The sequence below is a fragment of the Lynx rufus genome, unplaced genomic scaffold (genome assembly GCF_022079265.1).
Source record: "Lynx rufus isolate CCGP_SWC_20201006 ecotype Redwood Valley unplaced genomic scaffold, mLynRuf1.p SCAF_3, whole genome shotgun sequence".
NCBI lineage: Eukaryota > Metazoa > Chordata > Mammalia > Carnivora > Felidae > Lynx > Lynx rufus.
Window position 1 is genome coordinate 61,689,509 of NW_025814845.1, and position 13,168 is coordinate 61,702,676.

The window sequence follows — 13,168 nt, forward strand, 5'->3', positions numbered from 1 at the left end:
CTCCATGCCCAGCGCTGAGCCTGATGGGGGTATGACCTGAGCTGAACTACCCAGATGCCCCTATTTTTAATTTTTTGAGGAAATTCCATATTTGTTTCCACAGTGGCTGCACGAGTTTGCATTCCCATATCCTCGCGAAACACTTGCTGTTATGTTTAATAGTTTTTAAAAATATGTATTCTGAGGCGGGGGGCACCTGGGTGGCTCAGTCAGTTGAGCATCCAACTTTGGCTCAGGTCATGATCTCGCAGTTTGTGAGTTCAAGCTCCACATTAGCCTCGCTGCTGTCGGTGCAGAGACTGCTTCAGATCCTCGATCTCCTTTCTCTATTCCTCCCCCATATATATACATATGTTACATATAATATGTTATATATATTCTGGATAAGGATCCTTTGTCAGATGCATTATGGTGTATAGCATCCTACTCTATTGGTTGATTTTTCACTCTCTTAATTGTGATTTTGACACCCAGCTGGAATTTTAATGTAGTTCAATCTGTCCAGTTTTTAGATTTCATGGTTAGTGCTTTCTGTGTCCTGTTTAAGAAATCTTTGCCTACTGTTAGGTTACAGAGATGTTCTTTTATGTTTTCTTCTGAAACTCTTATTGTTTTACATTTTATGTTTAGATATGCAGTCCACTGAATTTATTTCTGTGTAAGTTGTGAGGTAGAGATTCAGTTTTTTATTTTATTTTATTTTATTTTATTTTATTTTATTTTATTTTATTTTATTTATTTTTTGCCTGTATGGATATTCTGTTCATCTAGCACCATTCATTGGGAAAAAATCCTACTTCTCCACTGGATTGCATTGTTTCCTTTGTTGTACTGTAAATTAACCCAAGTTCATTTGCTAGAGGCACAGCAAAGGCAATCACTGAGACATTGAGTTATGTAGCAAAGAAGGGGTTTATTTGAGAGGCAGCCAGATAAGGAGACAGGAGGGCAAGCTTCAAATCTCACTCTCTGGAGGAGGAGGAGAGTTGGGAAATTTAAAGACAAATGAAAGGTCTGAGTAAAAATTGCAGCTGGCTTAGTAGTCTGCAGTGGTGAGTAGTACCATTAACCTTTTGGTTACTGGTTTCAATAAATCCTGAGTTGCATTTCTAGATAAATTTAGAAATTTTTATGCCATCTTGGTAAAGCAAGATTTGGGGTATTTCTTTGATAGTGTAGAGAAATCACATTTTATTAGCCCCACTTGCGCATAAGCTGGAAATAGGCCCTAGAATTATCTACATATTTTGTACAACTTTCCTTTCCAATTTTCTAGCATATCACTACCCAGGGACTCAAACACCAAAAAAAGTTCATTCTGTTATAATTAAGTAGTCTCTTTTCTTATATCGGTAGCCAATTCCTAGTTATATCTAACTCATCTAAATTATGTATGTGGTATTTCCTTCCCATGAAGGTACACAGATCTTTACTAGAACCATGTGAATTGTGAAACATAGCTTGAATAGCAACTATTTTGGGTTGTAATTTAGCAACTAGCTCTGTTTTTATTAAAAAGTTATTAATATTTAAGATAAGATTTTAGTTTCTTGATGTTTTGATCAGCTCTTTATGTTATTTCCCAGTATTATTCCCATTCAGAAATTTCTGCTTTATTTTGTACTTCACTCTGTGGATAGGGATATGTACCTTGAGATGGTATAGCTTTAGAAACAATCCAAAAGAGGGTGTCTGGTTGGCTCAGTCGTTTAAGTGTCTGACCTCAGCTTGGGTCATGATCTCATCGTTCATGGGTCCGAGCCTAGCATCCGGCTCTGTGCTGACATCTCAGAGTCTGGAGCCTGCTTTGAATTCTGTGTCTCCCTCTCTGTCTGCCACTCCCCCATTTGTGCGCGCGCTCTCTCTCTCTCTCTCTCAAAAATAAATAAACATTAAAAAAAAAAAAAACAATCCAGATCAGTTGGTTGACTGTTTTAAAGGCATGAACTACCAAAATGTTCTTCTATAGACTTCTAGAATATAGGCTTAACAAGTAGGGAAGGTGTGACAAAACACCAACTCACACAAAATTAAACTCACACATCAATTATTTCTCTATCATTGTAACCTCTTTTGTTCATCTTTCTCTTCCATGGTCCAGGAAAACAAAATGAAGAAGACTCTTATACCCATACATTTGGGAAGAAGTGGCACTTTATTAATGAGTAATATTTGTTTGTTTGATTGATTATGTTTAATCCTAAATCCTAGACCTAATGGTAGAGTAAGGCAACAACAAAAAGAATTTTCAGAGTAACTAGTTGTATGCAGAAAGGGGAAATGGCATTTACTTTGTTTGTGATATGAACCAAAGCATTTCTATGCCTGAGTTGCTTAGAGGGCAACATAGTTTATAACAGCTATATTATAAAGGAATAGTATGAATATAACAGATTCTCAATGAATGAACAAATAATTTTTTTATACTTACTAAGGTGATAAGCTCTCATTGTTTCTTCCGCTGTCCATGATCATAAACAACACCAAACATAGATTCAGTCATGTGGGTAAACAAGAATTGTTAGCAAAGAAAAATGTTCTACTTTCTCGTGTTACCGCATATTCCAAACCCATCTTTTTCCTGGCCCAGTGATAGGGTATATCTACATAAAATATGAGATTAACAAATTTGAAAAAAAAAAAAGTTTTTGCAGTTAGCATTGGGTTTGTGGACAATGGGCAGTGGCTATAAGACAGTTATGAAACTCCCCTTGCATTGAAACAGGAGCAAAGAGGCTGGATTTAATATAACCCCAGTTTTCTCTGTTTGCAGAGAGGAGTAAAATATTTTGTTAGACTGGCATTAGAATGTGATTGGGTCTTTAGGAATGCTGTGACTATGTGGGAAAGAGCTCTAATCAGAGAGGTGCTTAAGACCAAAGTGGAGGAGACCTCAAGCAGAACAGCCACTGCTGGCAAGGGCAGAACTGACTCACATAGGGAAACCTGGGTGGCTCAGTCTGTTGAGCATCCAACTTCAGCTCAGGTCATGATCTCGTGGTTCATGAGCTGGAGCCCCACACTGGGCTCGCAGAGCCTGCTTTGGATCCTCTGTCGCCTTCTCTCTGCCCCTCCCCTGCTTGTGCTCTCCCAAAAATAAATAAATACTAAAACAAAAACAAAAAACTGACTCACATTAGGCAATGGGCTGTTCTTTGTCTTTATGAATTTGTCTTCACACCTAAAATGGTTTCTCTCATAGCATAAAACTATACAAGCTTATGATTACCAAAAAGACTTAATGCTGAGATTCTCTACAAGGTTTCTGTTTTTGTTTTTTTTTTTAAAGAAGAACAAAGCCTCTTTGGCTTCTTGTGACAAAGGTCATGGATCTGAAATGTTAGTTTAAATGGAATGCAATAGAAACTTTGGGTTAGAAGCTATGCTATGTAATATGCTATGTATGCAACAGCCTAGTCTACCCAAGAGGGTAAACATTGGTGAAATTTGGCTGGGCCTTGGGATTGTGACACTGGTTATTATCTTGATGTTAAAAGGAATGACCTCCTTCCTCTGTCAGTATAGGTATGTAGTGTCCCAAGTAATGAATCTGAGATAGGTATCACCTTATACTTTTAGAGTCTTTGTAACATGGAAGGTCTACACAAGCAGTAAGATTTAGGTATCACATCTTCCAGTAAAAGAGTGGCTAACAAGTTTATTGATGTCTTGTGTAGAGTTTCCAGTATACAAAATGTTATCTGAATCCCTTTCCAAATGTGGGAGAACAAAGAAAATCTTTCATTACAGTCTCAAGGAATTTGGACCAATGTGAACTACATCTCTGTATGACTCTTGGGTTGTGTTGGGAAAGAAAACAAATTACGACAAAGATCCACTGCTATAAAATATTTCATAGTATGTAGGAAGCAGGATAGCAAGGGGACAGGGTTTGGAATGACAGAAAAAGGAATTATTGCTGTAGCACGTACTGCTTAAAGACCTTTGAAATCATGAATATCTTGGGGCACCTGGGTGGCTCAGTTGGCTAAGCAGCTGACTTCAGCTCAGGTCATGATCTCACAAGTTTCTGGGTTTGAGCCCCATGTTGGGCTCTGTGCTGACAGCTCAGAGCCTGGAATCTGCCTCAGATTCTGTGTTTCCTTCTCTCTCTGCCCCTCCTCAGCTCATACTCTGTCTCTCTCTCTCAAAAATAAGCATTTCAAATATTTTTTAAAAAGAAATTATGAATATCTCTGCTAGGTTTCTTGCATTTCCAAGTGGATACAAATGTGAGGGTTTATTTTCAGACATTTTCTTAAAGTGAACAGATGATTCAGCATTATAATTGATACAGAAAGTGGCATTGTGGGGAATAAGCTTAGGAATCCCCTGGGATTACACCAATGGGTTAACAAGGCATAAAGAATTACAAAGTCATAAAATGCTCACACCCGAGTTTGGGTAAACCAGATTGGCACCCCAAGAATAGGGGGTGCAAATTCACCCCAAAATAGAGAGGGGGTGCAGAGCCCCCAGAATAGAGAGGGAAGGGCAAAGGCCCAAAATAGGAACGGGCACAAAGGTACCCAATACATAGGTGTATGAAATAAACAAGATTAGATATTCAGGGTGGAAGCACCCCCAATTTAGTACTATAGCAGAAAAGCTGCTTTCACAGGAGGTTAGGGATAAGGTAAGTAAATTGGTGAATTGGACTATGGACCACTGCACTGTAGGCAAAGCAGCCCAGAACAGAGATGGTTAACAAAAGAAAAGGCGTCTTCTTAACCCTGAGGTTATTCCCCCTATTGTCTCATCCCCTAGCTAAGATAAACAGAGATGCTGCCTCATGTCCACTGTGAACAACCTTCCTCCTTACTGCCCAGCACCTGGATTTGTTTTGTATTAACCCAACCCTCTAACTACGAGTACCTTCAAGACCCCCTTTCCCTCATGACCACAAATTAATGTTCACAGATTCATTGTCTTTTTGTGCACATCCATCGCCATGTTTGTAAGCCTTCTTATCCTAATAAAAATGGGGCAAGGAACCTTATTCGGGGCTCTTGTCTTTTCCCAGACATTAGCCATCTCTCTCTTTCAATCCTGTGTCCCACTGTCTTGCTAGACAAGAGAGGACTTTAGATCCAGAGTCTACAACAGGCATAAAAGCAATTATTGTAAGATTATTTTGTGTATGGGAAGACTTCAGAGAGGCATAGCATTTGCTTTGATTTTTCCTGTATTTTCAGAATAGGTTCAAAGATCTCTTCTGTGTAGTCATCTTTGACTTCCTTCTCCCTGGAAAAATGAATTATTTTCTTGTTTGTGTACTCCTTTCAATCATATCTGTGTAATATGCATATTATTTACTTTATTCTTAATTCCTATCCTCTGTTTTTTGAGGACATGACCCCGTTTTATAAAAAGAGTTGCTTTTGTAGGGATTAACAAATTGCCTAAACACAGCAGGTCTTGAGTAAGTTCTTATATAATGAATATGTAATTGGAGGTATAAGTATATTGACAGGCTAAGTAAATCTTTTCTTTATGTAGCCCAAATAAATTATATGACCATAGGACATATTTTTGTGTAATCATATCCATTATTGTTGCTTAAAGTGTATAATGAGAAAATACGACGGTACTTATGCTACATCACTTTCTATACTTTGCCTGATTTTCACTAACCAACTACTTTTATGTACCAAATGCTTCAACGTCTAGGCTACTCAGAGATTTGCAGATGATTTTTATTACATAAAAGAAAAGCAAATTGAACATAATTTAGCAATTAGTTTGTGACTCTAAATTTCGCTTTTATGCCTTGGGAAAAATGGGTTGGTCATTGTCTGCTTACTAATACTCATTTTTGACCCTTTACCCACAGAATACATTTCTCAGGCTTCACTTGTCTGAAGAAGAAGGATGAGAGAAGCCAGGGTATTTCTCTTCTACTGGCTTATCCTTGAGTGGCATCTTCCTGCAATGGCTGCTTTCCTCTGGTTTTAGCTCCCCACTAGACAGCCTCCGCTGGGTTCTGGTGTTCCCACCAGCAACCATGGCCTCTAGTCTGTGATAATAAGACTTTTCCTTTTTGTCTGTCTAGTCCCAGAAGTGGTAGTGTCTTCTTGCAATTGCTAGGAGCCTGTAGGGTTGCTTCATCATCCCCTATTGGCTTAAGTTCCATCACTCATTATTTATGTATGAAATTTCCTCAATTTCAGTTACCTATTGTAGTTTTCTCGCTGTTCCCTGACTTAGAGAAATTACAGTAATTGACTATATTTTTAATGTAAATTTAAACTTCATACGATTTTCCCAGAAAACATGAGTACTCCAGCCTCTAATGAATGATAATAAGGCAAAACATTCAAAGACAGTCATGGATTCACTGTTTTCAGTTTTGAGAATGGATGGCCTCTTTAAATTTATAGAATCCCTGCTGGCAAAGGCACCAGAAACCTGTTCCATCAGTTCCATATCATTTCCACAAAACTGACTCAGTGGTTACTAGGTGTCACTGAGATTTCAGGCACTGCAAGGTCTTTGAAGATTTCAGAAGTCCCTTATAATTAGTGTTGTGTCCGCAGCAGTTTGGATACAAGCTCATAAATGTTATTGCATGGAAATAGATGTAGGAGTGAAGACTGAGAAGACAGAAGGAGTGGTGACCAGGGACGAGCTGATGCATCTACACAGAAGAGATAGTTTTTAAGAAATTGTGCTGGGTTGGGGCACCGGGGTGGCTCAGTCAGTTAAGCGTCAGACTTCTGCTCAGGTCATGATCTCACCATTCCCCAGTTAGAGCCCGTGTCATGCTCTGTGCTGACAGCTCAGAGCCTGGAGCCTGCTTCAGATTCTGTGTCTGCCTCTCTCTCTGCCTCTCTGCCGCTCCTACTCTTTCTCTCTCTCTCTCTCTCTCTCTCTCTCTCTCAAAAATAAACATTAAAAAAAAAAAGAAATTGTGCTGGACATTGTGAGAAGAAATTTCACTTCTATTCTTGGTTCAATCATTTATTTAGCTGTGATGTTGGGCAGGCCACTTCATTTTTCTAAGCTTTCCCCTCTACAGGATGGAAATCTATCTATCAACCCTTCTACTTTGTTCTGAGAATGAAATGGGATAATGTACATGAGAGCTTCATACAAAGGATCATCATTATTATCAAATGCATTTTTTCTATGGAAGAAGTTAACTTGAAACCCTGAAGGTGTTGACTGATAGGTATATTTGATGAGAAGAAAAATTGAGGGCAAAGGCAATACAGCAGGTGCAGAATGGCAGAAATTATGAATAGGTTCCAAAATAATTAGATTAAGAAGAGTTATCCTGGAATGACAAAAAGGCAAAATAATAATAATAATAATAATAATAATAATAATAATAGTCTCCAGCTTTTGAAAGGACACAAGAGGAGAAAAAGAATTTATTTCACATTTTTCCATTTAAATCTTGTAAGTTGTTCTATTGTTGCAGAACCAACCTTCTTAAAACCTCACTGACATATTTTATTCCATGATCCCTTCGGAGAATTGGAAGCAACCAAATGCTCCCATCTATATTGTGAAGTAGGAAGTAGAGTGATTAAGTATGAGAAATAAAACCACTTGAAAAATTAGTCATAGATTTTAGAGAGAATTTAGGATGCCAAACTCCTACATAAATTGCTTTTGGTTTCCTGCTGTACAATTGGTTGCCAACATTGGCAAATGTTGTTCCTTTGTAATCTCCATGCTGCAAGGTCCTGTCACTTTGAAAATAGCTGACTTAATTATTATTCTGTGCGTGTATGCCAAAATCCAGCTGTTCAAAAGTGAATTCTGTTTTGTTTTATTTTTAGGAGAGAGAGTGTGCACCAGCTGGGGAGAGGGGCAGAGAAAGAGAGAGAGAGAATCTCAAGCAGAGTCCGCACTCAGCGTGGAGCTCCACAAGGGGCTCCATCCCACGACCGTGGGATCATGGCCTCAACTGAGATCAAGAGTCAAATGCTGAACCAACTGAGCCACCCAGGTGCCCTAAAAAGCTAATTCTTTCTCAAACTCAGGGAGCTAATAAACCTTCTCAATGATTGTCTATGGGGAAAACTCAGTTTTATTTTTCTGGTGTTTCTTTCAAAGGAAGTTTTGTTTAACGACCATGCCAAATATAGTTTTATTGTTCAGTTGAACCACATGATAACATGATATCTTGAATCTTTTTTAGTTCTAAAATTCTGTGACTGTTAGTCTAGCACAGATTAATTTTATTGTTGGAGTGGGCTAGTGGGAGTCAAAGAAGACAGGGATGATGTGGTATCGTAATACTTAAATATTAAAGTTGGAATTCAGTGAATGAAAATCATTTCCTCGAAGCTGACAGCAAATGATTATTAAACATTTTTATGCTAAAAGGGAAAAATTGATGGATTCTATTTTCCCAATTGTTCATGATAATTCTTTGTAGTAAATAATTTGCCCTTTTTTAAAGCCACAGCAATAACATATATGTATAGCACCACCCTGTTTTTACCCATTCCTGTAGTCCTAGGCTAGAATTAATTTGCAAAGTAGAATATGTTAAAAGCATCCAGTAATTTAGAGATACACGGTGATCCTTGCTAGATGATTATGAGAATTAAGCTTTGTGAAATCTGATTTAGCATCACTTTGTTGTAAGTGATGAGAATGCAAGAAACATTCAGTATGTCTATACTAAGTCTTATTACAAGGTGTTCCTGCCATAGATCAAGGTCAGATAATGTACTCAGCCACAGTGGTCATCAGATTCAAAGCTACCTTGGGGGAAGTAGGATTAGATTCGGAAACTTAGTGTAAAAACAGAACTGTCTTGCCTTTCAAGATTTCATCTGCAAGTATCTCAAGTTCAGGTTTCATGGAGTTTCTCAAGGCCCTTACTAAGATAATTCCTCTGATTCACCATTCAAGATGTAAGCAAAGATGTAAGCAAAACAGCTCAATATTATGAACATAGGTTGTGTGTTTCAACTGAAAAAATAATTCATCCACAATCATGTTGCCAGTTAAACACTGGTTTATGATTCACTTTCTAATTAATCCAAAAAATGTGAAGCACATTGAAAAATGTTTCTCTCCCTGTTTCCGGCCTCTGTGTCTTTCTCTTTCTCTCTCCCTGTTATTAGTGCTTGGGTTTTCTCTTGGCTTCACTTTCCCAACACAGCACAGATTGAACATGCAAAGCATACAACACAGAAGAAGAAAGATGACACCTGGGTCACTAGTCTCCTGGCTCACTTTGCTAATCTGCCTCAACTGCCATCAATAATTAGGGTGAAGAGATGACTACTACTGTGGCTGCTACCGCTGTTGCTGTATTTAAATGCACTTGGAAAGCCATACATAATTTTTTTCCACTTGATGAACTTATTACTCGATTTCTAATCTAGGAAGACAAGAAATTAACTTTCTAGAGTTTGGGGACTTTTTTTTTTTTACAGGATTATATACTCTTAATGGTAAATCTTCCATACAAAAGACTGTTTATAACATATATGCAGAATTTAAAAAATAATAAAATAAACCTCTTCGTACTCACCACTGACCCTAAGAAGTAGGCTAACAACAATATCTTTGAAGCCACTTTTATAACCCTCTCAAATATCTTTCTCCATCAGAGGTAATCTCAATTTTGATTTTGTATATTAATTGTTTCTCATTGATATGTCTTTACATGATGCATCATTTAATTTTTCCTGTTTTAATAATTATATAAATAGAGTCGTAGTGTGCATACTTCTGTGATTTGCATGTTTTTGCTCAATAAATTTTTGATATCCATTCATATTGGTATAGTTTATTTAATTTTATCATGGTTTAGCACATTTTATGACTATAATGAAATAATTTATTAATTCATTTACTGCTCATAGACATGTGGGTTATTCTAGGCTTTGTTTTTGTTGTTGTTTGTTTGTTTTGCCATTACAAATTGTGTTATTTTTCTATTGCTGCCTAACAAATTACCACAAACTTCGAGGCTTAAAACATCATAGAATTGTTATTTTATAGTTTTGTGGGCCAGGAGTCTGGGCACAGCATGGCTCAGCTGGTTTTCTTTGCTTAAGATCTCAGAAGGCCAAAGTAAAAATGTTGCTCAGAATAACTTCTGAGGCTCAGGGTCCTTTTCCAAGCCGATTCAAATTGTTGGTAGTTTAGTTTTTTGTAGTATTAGACTGAGGTCTCTACTTTCTTGCTATCTGCCAACTGCAAACTTTCTCAGTTTCAGGTTTCACCCACCTTTCCCTGGCATATGAACCATCTGCCTGCAACATGGCAGTTTGCTTATTCAGAGCCAGCAAAACAAATATGTTTAGCTTTGAATGTCTTCTTCTTTTCATGGTTCCCTGATTAAGTCAGGCCCACCAAGAGTGGTATTTCATTAGATTAACTCAGAGTCAACTAATCACAGATCTTAATTACTTCCAAAATATGCTTTCTACCACTTAATCTAAAATAATCATGGAGGTGATATATCATCAGGTTCACAAGTCCTGCTCACACTCAAGGTGAGAGCATTATACAGGGTATATATACCAGAAGGTGGAAATCTTAGGGGCCATTGTAGAATTTTGCTTACCCTATGAAGGATTCTGTAAATAAATACTGAAAAAAAATTTTTTTTAATATTTTTATTTATTTTTGAGACAGAGAGAGACAGAGCGTGAGCAGGGGAGGGGCAGAGAGAGAGGGAGACACAGAATCTGAAGCAGGCTCCAGGCTCTGAGCTGTCAGCACAGAGCCTGACACGGGGCTCCAACTCACGGACTGTGAGATCATGACCTGAGCTGAGGTTGGACGCTTAACCGACTGAGCCACCCAGGTGCCCCTAAATAAATATTTTTGAATATGACTCTTATTTATTTTTTTGTAATTTCAGGAATTATTTTAATGTTTTCCAACTCTACTAAGTTTGTCTGAGCTGTTTCAAAATGGTTTTGCCATACATTGCCACCATTAAGATAAGAGAATTCCTCTTGTATACATGATCACCAATAATTAGAATTTGTATTTAAGTTACTTTTTATAATTTCTTCATCAAAGTTTTATTCATCATTTATTAGACTTATTCCTAGATATCTTACTTCTTATTGATATTGTAATTTTTGAATTTACTAAATATTCCTAAAAACTTTTGTATATTAATCGTATATACAGTGAACTCACTAAATTATCTTATTACTTTTAGTAATTGTAGGTTGTTGTTTTGTTTTGTTTTGTTTTCTATATGGAAAAATGCATCGTTTAATTAATATTGGCAACTTTTCCCCCTTTTCTACATTTATATTTGATATTGTCTTTCTATGTCTTATTGAGCTGGTTACATCCTCCGGTTAAGTACTATGTTGAATAGAAGTAGTAATGAGCATTATCTTTATCTACTTTCTGATTTTAGGGGTAAAGCTCTTTTTTAAAGCTTTATTTGTTTGGAGAGAGAGTGGGAGAGGGGTAGAGAAAAAAGGAGAGAGAGAAAATCTCAGTGCAAAGCCTGATGCAGGGCTCAAACTCACAAACCATGAGACCATGACTGGAGCCAAAATCAAGAATCAGACACTTAACAGGCTGAGCCACTCAGGCACCCCTAGAGGTAAAGCTTCTAATGTTTAGCTATTGAATATGGAGTTTACTATGTTTTGGGCTGATATCCTTTATCAGGTTCTTGTTCCTGTCTTCACAAACTGATGTAAAATTTCAAAGGAATTCTAATAAAACCTCAGTAAGGACTTTGGGGAACTTCACAAGATGATTTTTTAAAGTATATGAAAAAAAATGTATATGTAAAAGCAAAGGGCTCAGAATAACCAAGACACCACTGAAGAAAAAGAAAAATATGTGGGGATATGACCCAGCAGATATCAACACTTACTATCAGTGGTAAAGAGGGTCATTTCACAATGACAGAAGATTCAACAGGACAGAACAGTTGGAAAGATTTTTGACTTAATAAGAGAGCTTCAAAATACATGAAATAAAAACTGATAGAACTAAAATAGACAAATGTTCAATTACAGCCAGAAATGCCAATATCTTGCTTTCAATAACTGATAGAACATGTAGATAGAAAATCAGTAAATATACAGAACACTTAAACAATACTATCAACTGACTTTGCCTATTTGAAATTTATAGAACAGTTTACCCCCAAACAGCAGAATCTATCGTGTGCATGACAGTTACCAATATAGAACATATTCTGGGCCATAAAACAAGTCAATAATTTTAAAAGGGTTTAAATCACACAGTGTATGTGCTCTGATCATAATGGAATTAAATTAGAAGTCAATAACAGAAGATAGAAAATACCTAAACTTTTAGAAACTACACAATGTATTTCTAGAGGTCAAAGAAGAAATCACAAAGGCAATTAGACAGTATTTTGGTAAATATGGTAAAATTAAAAAAAAGATGTCAATAATATTTGTAATGTTATCATTGTTAAATTGAGTGGTGGATTCATAGGTGTTTTCTTTGTTATTGCGCTTTATAGCTTTAATACACATTACATATCTACTTAAGTTTATATTGAAAATATACAATTAAAAAATGGAAATCTGTCTAAAATAAACACATGGAAAATACTCTCTTAAGAAAGACTATGTAGGCATAATTCAAAGTCGATTTGGACTAGATATACTCATATGATAGATTTCAGGCTTTAAATAAAAGAGGGCATAAATCTTAGACTACAGTACATGAAATCACTTGGGTAATTGTTGCTGTTTTTACTTCTAGAAAAATTTGACCTTGAATAACACTTAAGAGCATACTACATCCCAAGCTTTTTGCAAGTTCAGGTTCTCTGTAGTCTTTGTCAAAGAATAAAAAATGAACATATGCGCTCCATGCAGTTGCTTGTGTCATTAGGCATAAAAAAAAAAATCCACAGCATCTGCAATTTCTTGTTTTAATTAGATCGTGAGGCAATGATTACAGCTGAGCCATTTATTGCTTCTGTAAAAGAGAGCCAGTAGAAGGAAGATGTTTGTCCTAATATCACTTTTGGAAGACGAGTATGATGGCAACAACATAGATGGGTCAACTCAGAGTGAGCAACTTAGACTGACCTCTGATGTAATGGAAATGACTGAAAAGAGGCAGCATGTTCATCACCTAGTAGCAAGGGACACAGGAGAGGCGACAGAAACATACTTGTGGCATCAAATCAGAAAAGACCCAGATTTTACTAGAGTCACCAACCAAAGGATAA